This window comes from Manis javanica, chromosome X, assembly GCF_040802235.1.
Source record: "Manis javanica isolate MJ-LG chromosome X, MJ_LKY, whole genome shotgun sequence".
NCBI lineage: Eukaryota > Metazoa > Chordata > Mammalia > Pholidota > Manidae > Manis > Manis javanica.
The window spans coordinates 47,914,244-47,933,059 of record NC_133174.1 but is presented as its reverse complement, the minus strand read 5'-3'; the positions used below and the strand labels follow the sequence as shown (position 1 = coordinate 47,933,059).

The following is an 18,816-nucleotide window of genomic DNA, read 5'->3' as shown; positions in this document are numbered from 1 at the left end:
TCTTTCTCCTCCAGGAGAGTGGAGATGTACTCCACAAATGCAAGCAATGCTGGCCCTACTCCCCTCAGGCCTCCCCCAAAACACCCCAGAACCTAAACCTTCTATGGAGGGTATAGGTCTAAGCAAGTGAATACCCTCCATGGAGGGGTGACACCCCAGAACCTAGGCCCTCTACAGAGGGCAGGGGTCCAAACAAGCCAATGCCCTCAAAGAAACCTCTACTCTACCACTTTGCCCCCATACCTTGGGTCCCCTCCAGAAGACTGCAACCCCCTGGGGTCTTCAGCCCCGAAACACCCTGCTACTCCCAAATCTTCCCTGATGCCCCTGGATGTCCCACCCTGCTATGGGACAGCAACCATCAGTTCCGCAGAGGTCTGCCCCCTTGCGGAAGCAACAGGGGAATTTGGTCCCCAGCTAGTGCATAAGTCCTCTCTCACTGAACTTCAACAACTTAAAATAGACCAGAGAAGCTACACTAACAATCCTGATGGCTATATAGTTTCCAACATGCAACAGCTGTCTATGATCTGACTTGGAGTGATGTCCAAGTCATCCTGACTCAGACTCTTACAGATGCAGAACTAGACAGAGTGACTCAAGAGGAAAATAAACTTGCAAATGGCCTGCACCTAACAGATCCTAATTATCCCATAGGACACACAGCTATCCAACCTCCACCCCCATGGATCCCAGATGGAACTATAATAAGTCTGACCTATGCTACTTTGGGGACCATTATTTAATACGCATAAAGGCTGGGCCAGCAGGCAGAAGGTCTTCAGCTATATGAAAGTTTCTGCTGTGACCCAAGGGCCTGCTGAAAACCCAGCCACCTTTCTAAAAAGGCTTGAAGAGACACTCATTAAACATACTAGCCTAGACCTGGACTCATATGAGGACAAGGTCATCCTGAAAGATAGATTTCTGATCCAGTCAGCACCAGACATTAGGAGGAAACTCCAAATGGTAGTTCAGGACTCAGAGGCCACGATGGATGACATGATTAGAGAAGCAACCTCAGTGTTTTGCAACTGAGAGCAGGTCAGGGAGGCTGGGGCACAAGGGGCAGACTTTCCGCAAAGGTAATGGTTGCTCTTCCATAGCAAGGTGGTGCTCTATAAGGAAAGGAAGAAGGAGGCAAGGCACCAGGAGGAGGAACAGAAAAGAGAGGCTAGGCATGCCCAGATAATGGTGGCCATACAGGGCCAAGGGCAGCCCATTGTTACCCCAACCACACCCAAGGATGGCTCCACAAGGTGCTATTATCTGCCATGAAGCAGGATATTGGGCCAAAGAATACCCCTGAAGGGTCAGGCCACCTGTCACTATCTTTCCAAAATGCCAAAAGGCGGGGCACTGGGCTGCCCTCTGTCCCTCAAACTGAAGGGCTCAGGGGTCTGAGGCAGTCTCAGGCCTGCAACAGCTCAAGCAGGACTGACATGACTGCCTCCATGGCAGCCTTTTGATCCCACCACAGGGAATCATCATCACTGGACTGGAGCCAAGGGCACCAATGGATATAGCAGGTAGGACAGGAATTTCCTTTTGGATACTGGGGCTACCTACTCTGTTCTGACTTCCTTCTCCAGACCCCTTGATCCGGAGTTCTTGCTCATGGAGTCAAAGAATGAAGTTGGTAAACACTCACAGTAGGAGAGCAAGTGAGACGGTTTTATTTAGAGATAAAATGAGAGGACAGAGCTCCTGGCTCATGTCAGGAGACAAGAAGAGAGTCCATGGTGGTGCATTGTCTAGGGGATTTACAGGCAGTTGAGAGACAAAGGGATAGGGATGCAGACCCACTAAATGGTTCCTAAATGTTTATTTTTGAAGAGACACTAAGTTTCTTATCAGTCTTCCAGATTATTTTGTAAAGTTAACCTAACACAAGAAATTTACTGCTTTGATTCTTTCCCAGAATAGCAGCTTCTTGGTTTGGGAGCAGATTCTTTCCCACGATAGCAGCTTCTTGGTCTGGGAGCACATCAGTCAAGACCGCCTGTCCTGCTCCCAAGGTGGGCTGAGTTATTGTCTGTTACATTAAGAAACTTACTTTTTGACTTCCTGGGTTTCAAAATGCAATCTTATCTTTAAGATGGAGTCCTTCCTGTTTTTAGTATGTTGTTTATGACTGGGCTTGCTTGCCATATTAATTTTCCAGGTTATAAATTATTTGATTTAAGGCTGGAGGAAGAAAAGCAGCATCTGGGTAAAGATAAAGAAAATAAGCTGGGCCTTTTAGCAGGCTAAAGTAAATCTTAACAACAGCTTGATTTAATTGGCACAATGAAGACATGGGCTATGCTGAGGTGTTTTCTTATCCAGGGGATATTCAAATATTTCACGCCAAGTTACTCCTGGACTTTTAGCTTTCATTAGTCTAACAAAAGAATGCTTATATTACTTTAGAGAATTAATGTGACTCTGACATTGCTTAATTGTATAATATGGAGTTTTGGTAGGGGTCTTTTTCTGGAGGCCCTCACCCTGCTCTCTCTAAACCCACAGTCCCTGTTTCACGCACACCTCAAGGGCCTGCACTGCCTTGGGACTTCTCAGCTCTACACCTACAAATGATGATTCAAGATGGCTACCAGCCAGTTCAAACATCCTTACCCTCCATCTATATGGGACCTCTGGATCGACTAGAACCTTCATCTAGGCATGGTTTCCCAGATCCTGGGCACCACAGGACTTAACCAATCAGTCATAAGCCCAAACCCTGAGTGATGGAGAGCAAGCACTAGGACCCAGTTCCATGTATAGCACCCCACCATCAGCAGGAAGCAGCCAGAGCAGTCATTGCCCCAGCACCCAAAGAATTGGGTCCCAACTGTTTGATGGGGAAATGTTAGGTAGAAAGACAGACATGAGCAGCTGGGAAAAGGGGAATATAAGGCTCAAGGGAAAAAACTGCCAAATTCTGCCCAGGTAGGGGGTCTGTGGGAAATTTGGGGTTCCTATGGCCAGGATCCTCATTGAACTTAAACCCACTGATGATATAACTGGCCTGTTGCAAGGCTACTGCTTCCACACCTCTAGGCAATAAGCTATTCTTGCACTATATAGACAATTCAGCCCAATGCTCTGGGTGGAAGCAGAGATGTTAGTGGTTGACCTCCCGCTGGGAGAACAAGTCAGGTAATAAACCTTTTCACCCCAAGAACATTCTACTGTCATTTCTTTGTTCACACTGAATATATAGCAAACTTGCCCAGGGGTGAAACCCATTGGCAAGACAATTGGCAAAGTCAGCAGGGTTCATTGTTGACCAAGGAAAAAGACAGCTGCCCTTATGGGAAGGGTGCTTCAGCAGCCTGCCCCTATGAATGGAGAGACAGTGGATTGTCCCCCAATGGGTATGTGGTTTGAAGTGGCTTGCCTTCTAGAGGATTGGGCCCCACCCCAAGACTGGAGGCAAGTGGATGTGATACCTGAGGCAGTACAGATAGCCCTTGGTATACTAAGCAGGTCTTTTGAGAGACAGAGTGCCCATGAGGTAGTGGGGACTGTGGGGTTGCTGCTTCTCACAGTATTAATAAAGTCTACAGAAGTGAAGAACATGCTCCTGAAAAAGACCCAAGAAATGGTGGCATGAGAATGTGAGCAGTGAACTTCTGTGAATTCCCTGAAGAAGAAAATGGCATTGAAGCAAGAGGAGGCAGCACGAGAATGCCAGCAGTGAGGTGTCTTTAAAGAGGTAAAAGATTCCTTACAGAACGAGATGGCAGCACTGCCAGGTGCTCTGAAGGAGGAAAAGGCCATCAAGGAAAAAGATGAACTCCTGAGGGAAGCACAGGCAGAGGTGGCACGAAAATGCCAGCTGTGAAGCACTGAGGTGAGGGTAAGAGAGCTGCTGACGACTGAGCTAGCATTGCTGCGAGGTACGGTAGAAAAGGTAAAGGTTGTAACAGAAGAGGCACTTGGGGGAGTGGAGAGAAAGGTGTCATCAGCCCTGGAAATGGAGGACTTGAGGAAGAATGAAGGGGTGGTACCGGAGGCACTGGCTCCTCCTGTATTGAAAGCACGCCCAGTGATTGTAAAGAAAATAAAGACCCAGCAGCTGAAAGTTCCCCAAGGAGAAGAGCAGCCTCCTCCCCTGGTCGTGAAGCACTCTATGCTCTACCCCTATACTCAGGCTGAGCTGCTGGATTTGGGCTCCTGGTTTAGGCAGAAGCCCTTGGAGTCAATATCAGCTTGGCTCCTGCATCTGTGGGACTTAAGCGTGGAAGGAATTGTTCTGTTGGGATCAGAGATGGGAAAGCTGGCTTCCCTGTTGGTGCAGCCTGCGTTGAGGTAATGATTACAAAATGCACATCAGACACCAGGGAGTCACTCCCTCCTTGATTGGCCTATGGCTGCACTACATGCTGTGTGGCCCAATTTGGATGATTTACCATCCTCTCGTGTTAGATGGCATGCATATGCTGAGCTCCAATAGGTATTACGAGAGCTAGGCATAAGAAATGCCATCTATAGTCTGTAGAATTATGGCCCACATGAAGAGATTTTCACTACTGGGATGAGAAATATTGTGCTTCAAATGTCTCCCAGATCCCTCTTTGGGTCTCTAGTGGGCATTCTTTCCCAGAACTTAAGGCATCCCATAAGTGAGGTGACACGTAGAGTAGCAGACTTAGGAGAGGCTGAAGCCATGAGAACCCGGAAAGAAATAAGATCTGCTACTCACAAGAAGAATTTAAAGGGCCCCATGAAGGTTACGAGGACCCAGATGTGGGATGATTTCATATGGGCAGGAGCAGATGGAAGGAAATTAGATGGGAAGCGATATAGGTTCTTATTAGAGCTATGGCAACAACTGAAACAGAGAAGCAGTTCCAACCATTAAGACCAAAGAGGCAGAGGTCAGAGACAGAGGCACAAGTCCAGCTGTTTGTTTGCACGACTTTCTGCTGGAGAGTGATCCAACCTCACTTGAGCCCACACAGGAAGATGATTGGGGAACATGGTATGACTGATGGGAAGATCAAGGTATCTGCCCTGAGGGACCAGGGGGGACCAGAGGCCACATGTTGAAATAGCTGTCCACTGGTCCCCAGTGAACATACAATGTGTCCTGGCTCTGGTGGACACACGGGCTGAAAGTTCACTGATTCATGGTAACCCTGAGCTGTTCCCTGGGAACCCCACTATCATAGGTGGATATGGGGGTAAGGCTATCAGAGTGAACCAAGCCCAAATCCCTTTGGGAATAGGGCATCTACTGAAAAGATTATGCTGTGTATATATATCCTATGCCTGAGTATATTTTGGGGATTGATATCCTGCAGTGTCTATGGTTGCAGACGACTGCAGGTGAGTTCAGATTGAGAGTATATGTGGTGAAGGCAGTTTTGAGGGGACATGATGGCACCCGCCCATAGCTTTGAATGTGCCTTGGCGGAGGACTAATACCAAACAATACAAACTGTCTGGAGGGCATAAAGAGATTAGAGAAACTCTCCAGGAGCTGGGAAAGGTTGGTTTTATAAAGCCCAACCATAGTCCTTTCAATTTCCCAGTGTGGCCAGTAAAAAAGCCAGATGGCTCCTGGAGTATGACTGTGGATTACAGAGAACTGAATAAAGTCATAACCCCATGCATGTTGCTGTCCCCTCTATTGTAGGCTTGATGGATACCCTCAGCCATGAAGTAGGAACATACCATTATGTGGTAGATCTTGCTAATGCCTTCTTTTCCATTGACATTAAGCAGGAAAGTCAGGAAGGAAGTGCAGCACCTAGACTGCTGCAACATCTACAGGAGAAAGGATGGGCTGTGAACAATACTACCGTTCAGGAACCTGGTTTGTCTGTCAAATTCTTGGGGGTCGTCTGGTTGGGTAAGACCAAAGTTATACCAGAAGTAGTTATAGATAACATCAAGGCCTTTCCTACCCCTACAACTGTAGCATTGCTACAGTAATTTTTGTGTCTTCTAGACTACTGGAGAGTGTTTGTTCCACACTTGGCACAAATTCTGATGCCTTTATACCAGTTGTTATGAAAGGGTGTCAGGTGGGACTGGGATGAGACATGTGCATCTGCCTTTACTACAGCAAAACAGGCAGTTAAGGCCATGCAGGACCCATCAAGGCCCTGTGAGCTGAATGTTCTTGTGACTAAAGATGTTTATGGCTGGGGTCTCTGGCAGTGGCTTGAATGAACTTGCCAACCTATTGGATTCTTGTCACACTGGAAAAGGGCAGAGATATGATACACTTTGATAGAAAATAACTCGCTGCTGTGTATCATGCCTTGCTGGCTATACAACCTGTCACTGGAATGGCCCGGATAAAGGTAATAACCACCTATCCCATCTTGGGGTAGGCACAAGACAGGACCCAAAAACCAAGGAGTGGTGTGGCACAAATGCCCACACTTGCCAAATGGGGTCCTTACCTACAGCAACATATTGCCATCTCTAGTAGCCCCTTGTGTGAAGAACTCCAATGCTTATTGGGGTTGGTGACATACTAGTGAAAAGCAGAAGGAACTTGATTTTGAACCATTAGTATCAGAGAGGCCCTATCGGTAGGGAAGAGCCCCTATACCCAAAGATACATGGTACACAGATGGCTCCAGCTGCGGGCAGCCCCTAAAATGAAGGTCTATAACTTTCCATCCTAAGACTGAGACAATATGGATGAAAGATGGTGAGGGGAAGAGCAGCCAATGGGCAGAGTTGTCGGCCATGTGGCTTGTGATCAGCCAGGAGCCCTCCCCTATAGTTGTCTGTACTGACAGCTGGGCTGTCTATTGGGGCTTGACCCTGTGGCTACCAACCTGGTACCTTGCCAACTGGCTGGTTGGTCACTGACCCTTTTGGGGGCAAGAATTTTGGCAAGACTTATGGGCCTGTGGTCAGACTAAAATAATTACAGTATACCATGTGACAGGTCATTTGCCACTGGCATCCCCAGGAAATGATGAAGCAGATAAATTGGCCCAGATACGTTGGTTAGAAGGAAAGCCTGCCTCTGGTGTAGTCCAATGGTTACATCAGCATTTGTTGCATGTGGGGCAAAAGACAATGTATGCTGTAACCTGTCAGTGGGGCTTGCCTTTGACCTTTGAAGAAGTTAGTAGAGCCCAGCAGGAGTGTATTGTGTGCTCCAAAAGTGACTTACACCGAGTTCCACAGCAACATCGGACAACAGCTAAGGGGCTTATATCCCTCGTCAAATGGGAGATAGACTATATTGGGCCTATACCTGTGTCAGAAGGATATCAATATGCCAGGACTTGTGTGGACACAGCTACTGGACTTCTGATTGCATTTCCTACCCATTGTGCAGACCAGCAGATGACCAAAAGAGGCCTGGAGCATCTCTTTGCCGCCTATGGCTGACCACAGGTAACTGAGAGTGATCAGGGCACCCATTTTACTGGACATACACTGCAAGAATGGCTCTGACAGCTGGGAATCAAATGGAAGTTTCATGTGCCATACAATCTACTGTAGCAAGCATGATAGAGAAGCACAATGGCTTGTTAAAATCCAGACTAAAGTCAGATACCAATAGTCTGAGGGGATGGTCAGTCCACTTATGGACCATGCTATGACATTTGAATGAGATACCCCAAAAGGGAGCCCTCAACCCTGTGTACATGTTAACAGATATGGCTGCCTCCCCTATACAACTGCAAGTACAAACCAAGGAAGAAACACTGAAGCCGAATTTCGGCCACCAGAATAATGTCTTGCTGCCGGCACCAACTGCACTGAACCCCAGAGACTCCATTGAGCAGATGTGACCTTGGACCTTCCTACACATGGACCAATGATGGCTGGCTCTCCTGAAACCTTGGGGACAAGGTCTGAAAGCTGGCCTCCTGTGTCTTCCTGGAATAACAGGAGAGTGGCCCCGAAAAGTCACAGTAGTACATCCTGAATGGCCAGAAGGTAGGAGCATCATACCGGGGAGTTTTGTTTTATCATTATGGCCAGTGCATGCACCTCCAGTAGCACTATATATACACCCTTCAGTAACCCCCATGGTGAAAGGAGTAAAAGTATGGTATACTAGACCTGGAAGGGACCCCCTTCCTGCTACAGTCCTATCACAGGACCACTCTCTTGCATGCATCTTACCTGATGGACAAGATTTGCCTACACTGGTGTCATTAAAACATGTGTCTTATCACCCCTAAGGTTTTTGTGGATTGGGAACTTCCTCTGGCTTGAGGATTATTATAATTTTTATTAGGAACCTCCTCTGGTTTGAGGATTATTATAATTTTTGTTACCTGTATCAAAATCTTGTTGTATCTTAATTTTTGTTGTTATATCTAAGTTGTAATCCTCTGTTGCTGTTGTGGAATCTGGTTACAGTGCTCCATCTTTTTCTCACAGGGACCATTGTGGAAGATTGAAAGCATTAGATTATAAGGCAAGAATCCTGGAGGGGTGTAGTGTGAGGAAGTTGGGGTTCCTATGGCCAGAATCCTCACTGAACTTAAACCACCTGATGATGTAAGTGGCCTGTTGCTAGGCTACCCCTTCCACATCTTTAGACAATAAGCTATTATTACACTATATAGAGAGCTTGGCCCAGTGCTCTGGGCAGAGGCAGAGACGGTAGTGCTCGACCTACCACCAGGAGAACAAGCTGGTTAATAAACCCTTTCACCCCAAAGACCATTTGCTGTCATTTTCTTTGGTCGCATTGAATCCATTGCGAACTTGCCTGGGTCTGAAACACATTGGCAAGAAACCCGTGTCTGAAGCACACAGGCTATACTGGTCCCAACCTGACCCCAACATGGTCACCATGGAACAAAACTAAGAACCACTCAAACCATGCCTCCTCATAATATCATTAACGTAAAATTGTGGTTTTGCTCCATCCCCCAACCATGGGCTTTTCTATGTGCCTTTTGGAAAAAGACAGTGCACTAAGAGGAGTGAGTGTCTAACTAAGAGCTGTCAGTCAAATAACCTCACCCAGTCAATCAAAGAAGTGCCTCCCAGCTAGGCCGTGATAAATATACCTTCCCCTAAAAGTTTGGGGCTTTTGTCGACCTTGATCCGGATTGTTCATCCCTTGGAGTGTATGTAAATAAAACTTTCGCTCGGCTTCACTGTCCTGTCTTGGCCTTTTAGTTCTTTCTTGTGGCAGAGACAGGAACTGAGGGGAACAAACTCAGCCCATAAAAGGACCAGGCCAGGTGATGTCCAGGTCGTGTCAGCCAACTACCACGGTGCAGCCACCCCTACCTTCCCAACTTGCAGCACCTATACCAAACCCCATGAGTTTCCTCCCACCCATGCCCCAGCTTGTGCTGTGCACACACTCACCCAGGGGCGCTCACTACCCTCCTCTCAGCCCTCATTCCTCTGATCCTTCCCAGCGACCTCAGGACCCACAAGGCTGCCCTGGACAATGTGGAGCCTCTCTGTTCTCAGGGATGCTCTTCTCCCCACCAGAGCACCTCCGATCCACCACCCCTCCCAACCCTCACACACAGTCTTGCCCTTGCCCTGAGGTGACCTCCGTTTCTAGCAGTCCTGTCTCTCATCACCCCCAATGCAATTTCCTTGTCCTCCATCACCCTCCCTCCAGTGCCTCTGCACCAAAAGCCTTAAACCTCCTGGGGGTCTCCAGTCCACCCACCCCACAGCTTGCCTTAACTTTCACCAGACCCCTCCTTACCCAGCTTACCTAGGGCTATAAACCCTCCCCCAGAACACACCTCTTCTGCCCCTTGCTCCCTCCTGCCTACTCCCCTGGCAATATCACTAAATGGCCACAGCCCCTGCATCCTGCACACCAGTAGCTTCTCTCTCTCCTTGCCTGTCCCTAGAGTAGTCATCCCCAAGCACCACACCCACTCTTCTCATGACAGTCAATGAAAATTCATTGAGAAAAAAAGCTTTCAGACAGGAACTCTCACCACTTTCCAACATTGGATCTGCACTTGTATTCTCTGCTGCTCTCTGGAGCAGGTGACCAGATCTTATCTGAAGCCAGACCCTTCGCCTGGTTCCCAAATCCTCCCTCCTCAAGGAGTAGGCTTTTGGGATGATCAATCCTTTTTCCTGAATCACCACACTCCCCATTTCTTCTGGATCATTCCATCATCTACAAAGTGGGCAGAAGGATGGCTGGAATTTAGGAATTCAGCTTTGTAGAGCTGACCTTGGTTCATGCTGTGGTGTAGGTGAGAAACCAGGGTGCTTCATTCTCTGAAGGACAATGCAGAAGTTGTCGGAGTCCAGAGTCAGGGGTTCTGCCATGAAGGAAGCCTAACTTGGTGAGGGGCTTAGATGACCCTGCAGCTGAGGCTGCCTTTACCCGGGGGCAGGATGATACCCAGATTCAGAGGGTTCTGAAGATGCCAGCAGGGGTGAGATGAGGCAGAGTCAGCCAGGGAGCACCAGGTTCTGATCAAGAGAGACAGACCAAAATGCAAGTTTCACCAGCCCTACACAGACACGTGGGTGGTGCAGGTCAGCATCACCAGCCAGACCTGGGAGAAAAGAGTCATTCATCCCTAGAGACCAACAAGGATACTTTCAGCAATATAAGAATTTCATAGACCCCTTGCCACACCACCCAGGTGACTTATAAACCATAAACACCCCTATCCCCACCTTGGAAAGGAGTAGGAAGATAGGGTGGAAATCTGAGAGACTGTGCATTATCACCAAAACAGACTGAACATTTATTCAGAGGAATCATTCGTATGACAGCATCATATTACATTTATCAGATTTGGCATGAATTCAGTGTGTTCCCCCTCCCTCCACTATCCAGTCCAGAGAGCAGGCACTTGTGATGAGGATCAGATCAGCCAAGGAGAATCAATGAACCAAGTGCCTGCGCAGTCAGGGGCATGAGGGAATGAGGGATCTCAGCCACTATTCCCACGGGCTCCTCCTCTGACCACCACCTGTCTGGATCAGCCCACGTTAGAGGAGACGAAGGCAGCCTTGCCTTGTCCTCTCCTTTACCCAGGACAATGTTTTGTATGCCATAAGTGGAACCCCAAAACAGAGCACAGAAGGAAGAGCAGGTCAGACAGACACACAGAGTGGAGTGACTGGTGGGATTTGTCCTTGTGGGGAGTGGGTCCACAAGGCCTTCTCACCTTCCACAAGGATGCCAGGGTCCTTTCTCCTTCAGTCTTGCCAAAGCTCTTCCTATTCAGATGAGATCCAAGCAGGCAGGGAGGGGGAGGAGTGGGGAGAAGGGCCTCAGTGCTGGGAGGGGTACTCGAGCTGCTGTTGTCTTGACAACGGTCTCCTGCTCCTCCTCCCTGGGTCGCTCAGCTCAGGCCTCAGCCCCGCTGAAGGACCAGGACAGATGGGAAAGCTTGCCTCCTCCATCTCAACCTTTCTGTGAGCGGAGGCTGAGATAGAAAACCAAGGTTGGTTACCAGGGAAACTGAAGCTTAATCGGTCTGACTCAAGAGGAAAAATACAGAGGAGTGGAAGCTAAGACACAGGATGTATTGTGGGAGGCCACCCATGGACATGAATTTGTGTTTGTTTGCAAGGGTACTGTTCATGCATAGACATGTGCACATGCACCCATGTCTGACACAGGCACTTTTTCTAGCCCAGAACAGCACAACAACTGCAACATAAGGTATAAGATTGGGAGTTAGGGGATGAGGCAATGAGTTGGAAGTGTATTCCAGATCATGAAAGGCAGTGAGGCAGTCCTTATCTTCTGAAATTATTGCCTACCATTTATCTCAAGGTTATTTTATTTTATTTTATTTATAATAGATTTTATTTCTCTTAGTAGTTTTAATTTTACAGAAAAATAAGGGGAAAGTACAGATGGTTCCCCTATCCTGCCCTACACCCCCAACATCCAATTTCCCCTATTAGTGATATCTTGCATTAGGGTGGTATATCTGTTACAATTGATGAGCTAATACTGATACCTTGCTAGTAAGGTGTATAGTTTGCACTCAGTTTCACTCTTTGAGTTGTACGTTCTGTGGGTTTTGACAAATGTATAATGACATGTATCCACCATTACAGTATCACACAGAATCATTTCACTCCCCTAAAAGTCCACTGGGCTCCACCTATTCATCCCTCCCGGTTTCTTCCCATGTCCCTGGCAACCACTGATCTTTTCACTCTCTCCATAAATTTGCCTTTTCCAGAATGTTGTGTATTGGATTCATACAATATATAACCTTTACAGATTGGTTTCTTTTACATAGCAATATGCACTTACAGTTTGCCCATGTATTTTTGTGTCTTGATGGCCCATTTCTGTTTATCACTGAATAATGTATCATTGTATGGACGTACCACAGTTTCTCTTTCCATTCACCTATCAAAGGACATCTTGGTTGTTTCCAAGTTTTGTCAACCATGTCTAAAGCTAGATAAACATTAATGGGCAGGTTTTTGCATGGACAAAAGTTTTCAACTCATCTAGGTAAATACCAAGGAGCACAATTTCTGGATTACATGGTAAGAATATGTTTAATTTTGTGTAAACTGCCAAACTGTCTTCAAAAGTGGCTATCCCATTTTGTATTGCCACCAACAATGCATGAGAATTCCCACTGCTCCACATCCTCAATCAGAATTTGATATATTCAGTGTTTTGAATTTTAGGCATTCTAATAGGTGTGTATCTCTGGTGTCTTAATTTGCAGTTTCCTAATGCCATGATGTTGATTATCATTGCATGGTCACATTTGTGGTCTGTACATCCTCTTTGGGGAAGTGTGCATTCAGATCTATTGCCTATTTTTTAATTGGGTTCCTTGTGTTCTCATTGTTGAGTCTGAAGAGTTCTTTGTATATTTTGGATAATAGCCCTTTATCACATATTTTGTTACATACACTTTCTCCCAGTCTGTGGCTTTTCATTTCATTCTCTCAACAGAGCAGATATTTTTAATTTTAACAAAATTCAGTTTGTTGACGAATCTATTTCATGGACTGTGCTTTTGGTGGTGGTGTTTTTTTTTTTTTTTGGTACAATTAATGTAGAGTTACATGAACGTCTTCAACAGAGCAGACATTTTTAATTTTAACAAAGTCCAGTTTGTTGATCAATCTCTTTCATGGATTGTGCTTTTCGTGATGGTGTGTTTTTTTTTGGTGCAATTCATGTAGAGTTACATGAGCAACATTATGGTTACTACACTCCCCCTATCATCAAATCCTGACCACATACCCCTTTACAGTCACAGTCCATCTGCGTAATAAGATGCTATAGAATCATTACTTGTCTTTTCGGTGTTACACTGCCTTCCCTGTGTCCCCCCATGATACATTGTGTGTGCTAACTGTAATACTCCTTTTCCCCCTTATCCCTCCCTTCCCACCCATCTTCCCCAGTCCCTTTCCTATTGGTAACTGTTAGCCCATTCTTGGGTTCTGTGAGTCTGCTGCTATTTTATTCCTTAAGATTTTGCTTTGTTCTTATACTGCACAGATGAGAGAAATCATTTGATACTTGTCTTTCTCCACCTGGCTTATTTCAGTGAGCATAATACCCTCTAGTGCCATCCATGTTGTTGCAAATGGTAGGATTTGTTTTCTTCTTAGGGCTGAATAATATTCCATTGTGTATATGTACTACATCTTCTTTATCCATTCATCTACTGATGGACACTTAGATTGCTTCAATTTCTTGGCTATTGTAAATAGTGCTGCAATAAACATAGGTGTACATAGGTCTTTCAAACTGGGATCCTGCATTCTTAGGGGAAATTCCTAGGAGTGGAATTCCTGGGTCAAATGGTATTTCTATTTTGAGGTTTTTGAGGAACGTCCATACTGCTTTCCACAATGGTTGAACTAATTTACATTCCCACCAGCAGTGTAGGATGCTTCCCCTTTCTCCACAACCTTGCGAACATTTGTTGTTTGTCTTTTGGATGGTGGCCATCCTAACTGGTGTGAGGTGATATCTCATTGTGGTTTTAATTTGCACTTCTCTAATGATTAGTGATGCAGAGCATCTTTTCATGTGCCAGTTGGCCATCTAAATATCTTCTTTGGAGAAGTGTCTGCTCAGCTCCTCTGCCCATATTTTAATTGGATTATTTGCTTTTTGTTTGTTGATGTGCATGAGCTCTTTGTATAATTTGGATGTCAACCCCTTACCAGATATGTCATTTATGAATATATTCTCCCATACTAAAGGATGCCTTTTTGTTCTACTGATGGTGTCCTTTGTTGTACAGAAGCTTTTTAGTTTGATATAGTCCCACTTGTTCATTTTTGCTTTTGTTTCCTTTTCCCGGGGAGATAAATTCATGAAGAAGTTGCTCATGTTTATGTCCAAGAGATTTTTGCCTTTGTTTTTGTCTAAGAGTTTTATGGTTTCATGAATTACATTCAGGTCTTTGATCCATTTTGAGTTTACTTTGGTGTATGGGGATAGACAATAATCCAGTTTCATTCTCTTACATGTAGCTGTCCAGTTTTGCCAACACCAGCTGTTGAAGAGACTGTCATTTCCCTATTATATATCCATGGCTCCTCTATTGTAATTGACCGTATATGCTTGGACTTATATCTGGGCTCTCTAGTCTATTCCACTGGTCTATGGGTCTGTTTGTGTGCCAGTACCAAATTGTCTTGATTTCTGTGGCTTTGTAGTAGAGCTGAAAGTAAGGGAGCATAATTCCCCCCTCTTTATTCTTCCTTCTCAGGATTGCTTTGGCTATTTGGGGTCTTTTGTGGTTCCATATGAATTTTAGAATTATTTGCCCTAGTTCATTGAAGAATTGGATTCTCTTGGTATTCTGATAGGAATTATGTTGGTATTCTGATATGGATTGCACTGAATCTGTAGATTGCTTTAGGTAGGATGGCCATTTTGACAGTATTAATTCTAACTATCCATGAACATGGGATGTATTTCCATTTATTGGTTTCTTCTTTAATTTCTCTCATGAGTGTCTTCCAGTTTTGGTAATATAAGTTTCACTTCCTTGGTTCATTATTCCTAAGCGTTTTATTATTTTTGATGCAATTGTGAATGGAATTGTTTTCCTGATTTCTCTTTCTGCTAGTTCATCATTAGTGTATAGGAATGCAACAGAGTTCTGTGTATTAATTTTGTATCCCACAACTTTATGGAATTCAGATATTAGGTCTAGTAGTTTTGGAGTGTATTCTTTAGGGTTTTTTTATGTACAATATCATGTCATCTGAAAACAGGGACAGTTTGACTTCTTCTAAACCAATCTGGATGCCTTCTATTTCTTTGTGCTGTCTGATTGTCATGGCTAGGACCTCTAGAACTATGTTGAATAAAAGTGGAGAGAGTGGGCTACCTTGTCCTGTTCCCGATCTTAAAGGAAAGGCTTTCAGCTTCCTGCTATTAAGTACGATGTTGGCTGCGGGTTTGTCATATATGGCCTTTATTATGTTGAGGTAATTTTCCTCTATACCCATTTTGTTGAGAATTTTTATCATGAATGGATGTTGAGTTTTGTTGAATGCTTTTTCAGCATCTATGGAGATGATCATGTTGTTTTTGTCCTTTTTGTTGATGTAATGGATGATGCTGTTGGATTTTCGAGTGTTGTACCATCCTTGCATCCCTCAGATGAATCCCACTCGATCATGATGGATGATCTTCTTGATGTATTTTTGAATTCAGTTTGCTAATATTTTGTTGAGTATTTTTGCATCTATGTTCATCAAGGATATTGGCCTGTAATTTTCTTTTTTTGTTATGTCTTTGCCTGGTTTTGTTGTTAGAGTGATGTTGGTCTTATAGAATGAGTTGCAGAGTATTCCCTCCTTTTCTACTTTTTGGAAAACTTTAAGGAAAGTGGGTACTATGTATTCACTAAATGTTTGATAAAATTCAGCAGGGAAACCATCTGGTCCAGGAGTTTTGTTCTTAGGTAGTTTTTGATTACCAGTTCAATTTCTTTGCTCATAATTGTTCTATTCAGATTTTCTGTTTCTTCCTGAGTCAGCCTTGGTATGATGTATTTTTCTAGAAAGTTGTCCATTTCTTCTAGGTTATCCAGTTTGTTTCCATATCATTTTTCATAGTATTCTCTCATAATTCTTTGTATTTCTGTGGCATCCGTAGTGATTTTTCCTTTCCGATTCTGTTCATGTGTGTTGACTCTCTTTTTTCTTGATAAGTCTGGCTAGGGGTTTATCAATTTTGTGTATTTTCTCAAAGAACCAGGTCCTGCCTTCATTGATTCTTTCTATTGTTTTATTCTTCTGGATTTTATTCATTTCTTCTCTAGTCTTTATTATGTCCCTCCTTCTACTGACTTTGGGCTTCATTTGTTCTTCCTTTTCTAGTTTTGTTAATTGTAAGTTTAGACTGCTCATATGGAATTGTTTTTCTTTCCTGAGGTAGGCCTGTATTGCCATGTACTTCCCTTTTAGCACAGCCTTTGTTGCATCCCACAGATTTTGTGGTGTTGAATTATTGTTGTTATTTGTCTCCATACATTGCTTGATATCTGTTTTTATTTGGTCATTGATCCATTGATTATTTAGGACCATGTTATTAAGCCTCCATGTGTTTGTGCGCTTTTTCATTTTCCTTGTGTAATTTATTGCATGGTTTCATACCTTTGTGATCTGAGAAGCTGATTGGTACAAATTCAATCTTTTTAAATTTACTGAGGTTCTTTTTTGGCCTATTATATGATCTGTTCTTGAAAATGTTCCATGTGCTCTTGAGAAGAATGTGTATCCTGTTGCTTTTGGATGGAGTGTTCTGTAGAAATCTGTTAGGTCCATCTGTACTAATATGTTATTCAGTGCCTCTGTCTCTTTACTCATTTTCTGTCTGGTTGATCTGACCTTTGGAATGAATGGCATATTGAATTCTCCTAAAATGAATGCATTGCATTTTATTTCCCCCTTCATTTCACATATGTAGATGATCCTGCATTGGGTGCATAGATGTACAATTGTTATATACTCTTCTTGGACTGACCCCTTTATCATTATGCAATGTCCTTCTTTGTCTCTTGTTACTTTCTTTGTTTTGAAGTCTGTTTTGTCTGATACAAGTACTGCAACTCCTGCTTTTTTCTCCCTATTAGTTGCATGAAATATCTTTTTCCATCCCTTCACTTTTAGTCTGTGTATGTCTTTGGGTTTGAGGTGAGTCTCTTGTAGGCAGCATATAGATGGGGCCTGTATTTTTATCCATTCAGTGACTCTACATCTTTTGATTGGTGCATTCGGACCATTTACATTTAGGGTGATTATCGATAGGTATGCACTTATTGCCATTGCAGGCTGTAGATTCATGGTTACCAAGGGTTCAGGGGTAAATCCCTTACTATTTAACAGTCTTATTTAACTCACTTCATATACTATTACAAACACAACCTAAAGATTCTCTTTTTCTTCTCTCATTTTTCTTCCTCCTCCATTCTTTATGTGTTAAGAATAATACTCTGTACTCTTTGTCTATTCCTTGGGTGATATCTATTTAGTCTTAGGAATACTTGCATCTTGTAGGAGTCCCTCCAAAATGTACTGTATAGGTGGTATGTGGGAGGTAAATTCTCTCAGCTTTTGCTTATCTGAAAATTGTTTAATCCCTCCTTCAAATTTAAATGATAACCTTGCCTGGTAGAGTATTCTTGGTTCAAGGCCCTTCTGCTTCATTGCATTAAATATATCATGCCATTCCCTTCTGGTCTATAAGGTTTCTGTTGATAAATATGATGATAGCCTGATGGGTTTTCCTTTGTATGTGCTCTTTTTTCCTTCTCTAGCTGCTTTTAAAAGTCTGTACTTATCCTTGATATTTGCCATTTTAATTATTATATGTCTTGATGTTGTCTTCCTTGGGTACCTTGTGTTGGGAGATCTGTGCATCCCCATGGCCTGAGAGACTGGCCCAGATTGGGGAAGTTTTCAGCAATCACCTCCTCAATGATGCTTTCTATTCCTTTTCCTCTCTTCTTCCTTTTCTGGCACCAATATAATTCAAATATTGTTCCATTTGGATTTATCACACAGTTCTCTGAATATACTATCATTCTTAAAGATTCTTTTTTCTATCTATACCTCAGCTTCTTTGTATTCTTCTTCTCTAATTTCTATTCCATTTACTGTCTCTTCTACTACATCGAATCTGCTTTTAAATCCCTCCATTGTATGTTTCATTTCAGATATGGGATTTCTTAATGATTGAGTCTCTGTGTTAAATTCATTCCTGAGTTCTTGAATACTTTTCTGTACCTCTATAAGCATGTTTATGATTTTAATTTTGAACTCTTTCAGGAAAATTGCTGAGTTCAGTTTCATTTGGCCCTTTTTCTGGGGTTTGTGAGATTTTGGTATGAACCACGTTCTTTTGATGTTTCATATTTCTGTGTGGTGCCCACTAGTGTCCAGAAGCTCCAGTCTCTGGAGCTGCTCATCCCCTAGAGTGAGGTTGTGGTCCGTAGGGGAGCAGAGCTGGTGCCTGGGATGAGGAAAGATCTGTTTCCTGATTCCTGTCTGCCATGCCTGTCCCCAGTATCAAAGCCAGTGGTCTGAGCACACAGATGTAAGCCTCTGTGCTTTGACTCTCCAGCTGTTGTGGGTGGGGCCTCCCTCTGGCTGGCCTGATGCCAGTGCAGTGCCTGCCAGTTTGCTAGCCAGTGCTGTCAGGCCAGGATGAAGGCTTGGTAGGCTGCATATCACAGTGCAGGGCCTCAGAGCTGAGTAGCCAGCCAGGGGGGTGGAGCACCTGAAGCTCCTCAAAGTTCCCAATCTGCTGGGCAGAGCATGCCCAGACAGCCTTCTCCCACACAGCAAGCTCCATGCAAACCATGCCCCTTCTGCAGCCCTCTTTCTGCTAGGAAGCCTTTCAGACCACCCGCCTTTCCCTTGTCC

General features: G+C 44.3%; 1 long non-coding RNA gene across 1 annotated transcript in view; it reads right to left on the bottom strand.

Annotated features, from left to right (window-relative positions):
- LOC140847495 (uncharacterized) overlaps nucleotides 1-11,318 on the bottom strand; it is a 298,189-nt gene extending 286,871 nt beyond the window's left edge. The window contains exon 1 of the long non-coding RNA XR_012127559.1: nucleotides 11,097-11,318. This is a non-coding gene — a long non-coding RNA (uncharacterized lncRNA). The remainder of the gene's footprint in view (nucleotides 1-11,096) is intronic.
- Between the last annotated feature and the right edge of the window lie 7,498 nt (nucleotides 11,319-18,816).